Genomic DNA, 5986 nt, shown 5'->3' with positions numbered 1-5986 from the left:
CCCACCTCCATCCAGGTCTAGTAAGGTGAGCATCCAAACTGCCTAGGCTCCCACAAAACCAATAGGTGCAGTAGGATCAAAAACCCATTGCCATTGTTCTTGAGGTCTCAGTAGTCCTCATTGTCCACTATGTTCAACAAGACCGGTTTTAACCCAGGCTTTTTCAGACCCAGGCCAGCTGGCCTTGGTGAGTTCCCGATGGAATATTAACCTTTATCAGGCGATGAAAGGAGACAGAGACAGAGACCCACATTGGAGCACCGGACTGAAATCTCAAGGTCCAAATCAGGAGCACCAGGAGAGAGAGCACGAGCAAGGAACTCAGGACTGCGAGGGGGGCACCCACACACTAAGAATATAGTTTTTATGTGATTATTTAAGTTCTGGGCAGTCAGGATGAACAAGCAGCCTCAGAACAACACAACACTTGCTTCCAAGTTAGTGGTGCTGCCTGGGAAGGTCTAAGAGGTAGGTCCTTGTTGGAGTAAGAACGTGACTGGGTCAGTCTTGAGAGTTAACATCCTTGTTCTCATTCCAATTTGCCTTTTTTGATTTGCTGGCAGTTTGGAAACAGGAGCTATCAGTTTCTTCCTATTGCTACTATGTCTTCAACTTGTTATAATGTTTTCTTAACATGATGGATTTTTTATCCTTCTTAGAATCAGAATCCCAAGATAAAATAAACAAATATAAAACTATTCTATGATTTTTTTTTTTTTTTTGGTCATGGGGTTTTATCACAGCAAAAGAAAAGCAGCTAATACAACTAGAATTAAGGGTTCTACCCACTAATAAAAGGGAGAGAAGTAAATAATGATTGAAGGAAGAAAGAAAGGAAGGATGGAAATGTATTCAGTGATAGGCCAAAGGATATTCTAAAAATACAATTAAGTTATGATTACACATTGATATTTAGTGTTTCTTTTTAAAGTTTATTTTTGAAAACATTATATATGAATATAATAGGTTTTGATCAAATTCACTCTCTGCTCCCTTCCCTCCAACTTTTCCACCTTCCCCCAAATTCATATGATGTTTTTAAACTCATGAAATCCACATAGCACTACCAATTAATGCAGGAACAAGTCCTTGGTCATAGTCAGATTTATCAGGTAGCAGTTCCTTGAAGAAAACTGACTCTCCTTTCAGCAGCCATCAATTACAGTAGCCATCTCTTGGATGGAGAGGGATGTCATGAGACACAAGACCCTACCTAGTCCATGTTGGAATTTTGGCTTTCGTGATCATTTGTCTAGATCTTGTGTACCCACGACTGTCATAGGTTCATGTGCAATGATGCTGTCATGCCTGTACAACACTGCTTCTTACAAATCTTACCTCTAAATATTACAAATTTTCTACCCTCTCTCTTTAGCTTTGTGCAGTATGGTGGTCTGAAAGAAAATGCCCATAAAGGGAGTGACACTATTAGGAGGTATGGCCTTGTTGAAATAGGTGTGGTCTTTTTGGAGGAAGCCTGTCACTGTGGAGTTTGGGCTTTGAGTTCTCCTATATTCAAGATATTCCCAGTGTCACAGTCCACTTCCTGTAGCCTTATGATTAAGATGTAGCCAACTCTATGTCTGCTTGCAAGCCTCTGTGCTTCTCACCATAATGACAATGGACTGAACCTCTGAACTGTAAGCCAACACCTCAATTAAATGTTTTTCTTCATTAGAGTTGTTGTGGTCATAGTCTCTCTTCACAATTGAAATCTAAATTAAGACAAGGGGGAAAAGTAGTTTCATATAGATGTTACATTCTGGGTATGAATATTTCAAGGTCTCTTATTCTCTAAAGGTTGACACAGTGTAAGTCTTTTTATTAATTGCCATCAATGGAGAAAAGAAACTCCTTTGATGAATGTTGAAAGCTGCATTATTCTAATTGTATAAAAACAAACATTTAGGTAAGAGTTTAAGGTTAAATTTGCTTAGCAGAATAAAAGTAACATGTTCTTGCCTGGTATCTGTAACCTAACCAGCCAAAGGTTCTTGTCCAAGTTAATAGGATGGTAGCTACATAGGTTATGTCTTGTGGGATGGGACTTCAACCATAAATCAGATGGCTACTCCCATAGCATGCATGCCACTATTACATCAGTGGATATTCTTGACAACTTGTCAAGTTAGTCATTAGTCATTGGTTCACAGGATTAAAAGTTGTGTAAGGCTTTTGATTACTTTCAACCTCAGTCATGTTCTTAGCTCCTCTTCAAGTACCTTACACAGGCTTCAGTTTTCATGTTTAAAAACAGTCGGTTGGAATTAATTTATCAGAGGAATGTAGCTTTTATAGAAGACATTGATTTGGAAACCACATAAGTAAATCCTATCAGCAACTTTACTTTTCTATCCAGACTAAAAGTAAAGTAAAGACCAAAACATCATATCTCTAAGCTTCCATTCTTTTAGATGGTCATAAGAATACAGGTACTTATTAAATGAGAAAAATTCTTCCCCAATGAAAACAAGCCAAGAATAAGGCTTAAGGAAAGCAATTCTCTGAAAATTAAGTAAGGATCAAATGGCCCTTTTATCATGCAAATGCATTCCTGCTGGAGCAGTGGGGCATCACTTCATAAATCATCCTGTGCCTTTGAGCAGACTTAATACAGTTCCGAGTGTGATTCTGGTGTATTTAATTGAGCACTAAGGAAGTGGAACTGCTTGCAGGGCTTAGTGTGCACTTAAACATTGAACTTCTTCCAGTAGAGCTATTACGTTCTGCTGCCGCATAGATCTGCCTAATGTTTGACTACAAGTCCCTCCCATTAGAGGCTAAGTAAGCTGCTTGTGGGAGGGGAGGTGATTAGCAATCATTATATTAAAGTAACTCAATTGAAATAAAGATAGTCACCATTTATTGATTATCCAATATTCTCCAACTTGTTTGAGTCCATTATCTATATGATTTCTTCACAGCAATAGCAGACTGATATGCTTACCTTTTTTTTTCAAATGTTGAAGTTTACGCCTTGCAAATTATCTTACCTTCAGTAAGATTAAGATGATAAGAATAAGATTCAAACATAGGTATTTTGACATCAAATCAAATATGTAAAAAATTTCTCTGCTAAGAATCAAAAAGAATGCTTCATTATCAGAGATAAGAGGGCTATAATGACTTTTATTTGACAAATTAAAAATGTGCTAAATAAGGCTATATAGAATTCTTACTTGGTTATATGAGCTTCAAAATAAAATTATTTATCATTATTTAAGTATGCACCATGTTCAAGAGTACATATGATAATTATTAAAGTGCAAAACAGTAACATTTATGTTTTAGAGTTCAGAAATTTGCATTTCTTTTACCCAGAAGTTGGTGTTTTTATAACCAACATACAGATACATTTTTCTATATTTGCGAAGAGATTTTTTTCACAATAAAAATAGTAATTACAAAGGCTCAGGAATGAGAACACTGACTGTTCTTCCAGAGGAGAGGATGTGGGTTCATGCCCTAGCACTCACACGCCAGTTCGTAACTTTCTCTAACACCAATTGCAAGGAATCTGACACTCTCATATAGACATACATGCAGAGAAAACCCAATGCATAGAAAATAAAAATCTTTTACGGTGAATAAATATTTTAATGAGTCTTCATTGAAAAAGAAAGTACAACTTGTAATGCTGAACCTCAAATTTACATTTATGTAAATACTCCTAGTAATTAACAAAAAAGCCAGGAATGTACCACAAGACTTGAGACGTATTAGTGAATATTGCTTCCAATCAAAATTAATTGTTTGGTATTTACACAGCACTGTTACATGAAGAGCAGCTTACAAACCTGCTCCAGAATTCTGTGCCTCCAGCATTCTTACTTGAAAAATTACTATCTGGTCTGATAGTACTAAGAGGGACCTTTCAGATTTTGTTCACTGTGAGCAGGGATGCCCTAGGCAGAATGGTTATCATCAGGAAACCTGAAAACAAATGTTGAAGATGTTATGGGGAGAGAGGAACATTTATCCACTGCTGGTAGGTGGCAAGTTTCTTCAAAAAATTAAAATTAAAATTACCATATGACCCAATCATGTAACTCTTGGGCATATACCCAAAGGACTCCATACTGTGCCAAACAGACACTGCTCTTCATTTTATTGTTGCAATAGTTGTGATAGCAAGGACAAAGAACCAGCCTAGTTGTCCATCAACAGATGAATCAATAATGAAATGTGATACTTACACACAATGAGTATTCTTCAGCTGTAAAGAAATCATGAGATTTGCCAGGAAAGGGTGGATCCAAAAAGTGTAATATTAAGTGAGGTCACCCAATCCCAGAAAGAACAAACTGCACCTTCTCCCATATATAGGGATCATAGCCTATAATGCATATATGTAAGCAGCTGTAAATGTGGGTAAAGCTTGTCTGTTAAGCAACCATATAGAATATGTCCTACTAATGTACCACTCAAGAATGAAAATTTAGCTATTGAATCCAGTGACTGAGATTCACAAACCAGGTGCCACTCAATCACAATAGTGCGGAAGGTGCTTTGGTCATACACCCAGCCATCCACACAGGTTGGAGTCCAGGGGAATGGAGACCCTTAGGAGGTCTTCTTTGCTCAGGATCCCACTTTCATTTTCAGAGACAGTGTCATTGTCAAGGATAGGGACCCAGCATTGATGACTGGATATAGCCGCCGTGAAGTTCTCCAGTACAGAATGGGGAGCCACCATGATATTGCCAATCAAAATGAAAATCATCTGAAGGATCTGGAGTCACCCCAGGCTGCTAACTTGATCCAGGAGATCTTTTGCCACAAAGAAAGTAAACTCCATGAGTAATTACTACACTAAACCATCAAATAATTAACATGCCAAATCATTGTGACATGGCTTTCAGAAGAAAATATGGGTTACAGAGATGGTATATGCTTTCTGCACAACCATGAGGAGTCAAGCTCAAATACCCAGGATTCATTTAATAACCAGGTATTTTGGGGGCCTGTCTGTAGTCTTTGTATTTGGAAGGGGGGAGGCAAAAGGATCTTCATACACACATGTCAGCTAGTTAACAGACTCAGTGATACACCATGTGTAAACAAAAAAGAAATAAATGCCATTGTGGAAAGCAGTGGAGAAGTACAGGCACATCTGAGATCCACTTCTGGTTCCAGATGAAGGTACCCACATGTGTATACACACACATTCACATTTACACTTGTGTACAGACATAACGAATAATAGAACTGAATTTATTGCTCATGTATTACGTGAATACAAGCTTCTAGATCTCAAGGATTCATTTATTCATCAGATACAATGTAAATTGAAGTTATCATTAATGTTATGAAATCATAGCCACAGAAATTGAGTGATGTCCACAAACCTGTCACAAGTAGAGGCCAAAGCAGGCAAGCTTCACTATCAGAGGTTGGGCATATCACTTTCCACAGATTGATCAAATACCTTACTTGTTCTCTTGAGATTAGAATGGAAAAGATAAGATAATTTATTGCTATAAATTATTTTAGAATTTAGGGTCATATGTCTAGATTATATTTCAAGAACAAAGTCGAACAAAGTCATCATAGAAATTGTTTTAAAATATGCATTACTGCTTAGGAAATAAGGTAGTTCCTAATATTAATTGGAATTTCACATTAATGGCTATGAAGAAGATGCCAGATATATTTTTTAAAAATAACAGAGGAAATGCAATAAAAACATTATCCTCATTCTCATTGATAAATAGTGCTAGGACAACTAGCTCTCTACATGAAGAAAGCTGAAACTTGAACCACATTTTTTACCTGGTACAAAATTCATTGCAAATAGAGCAATACTCAATGAAAACCATGAAAATACTACATTAAAATTCACATAAGATACTTCACCCATATAGTTTACAAGTTTGGGAGAAAATATTAAAGTTCTGGCAACAAAAACTTAATTGACAAAATTACATCAAACTAAGAAGTTTAAGAAGTGAAAAAGAAATGATTAGTATAGTAAAAAGATGAACAT

Source organism: Alexandromys fortis, unplaced genomic scaffold (genome assembly GCF_014885135.2).
Source record: "Alexandromys fortis isolate MF-2015 unplaced genomic scaffold, M_Fortis_MF-2015_v1.1 scaffold_2_1_26212458, whole genome shotgun sequence".
Taxonomy (NCBI): domain Eukaryota; kingdom Metazoa; phylum Chordata; class Mammalia; order Rodentia; family Cricetidae; genus Alexandromys; species Alexandromys fortis.
The sequence above is the reverse complement of the archived record's forward strand: the minus strand, read 5'-3'. Positions refer to the sequence as shown.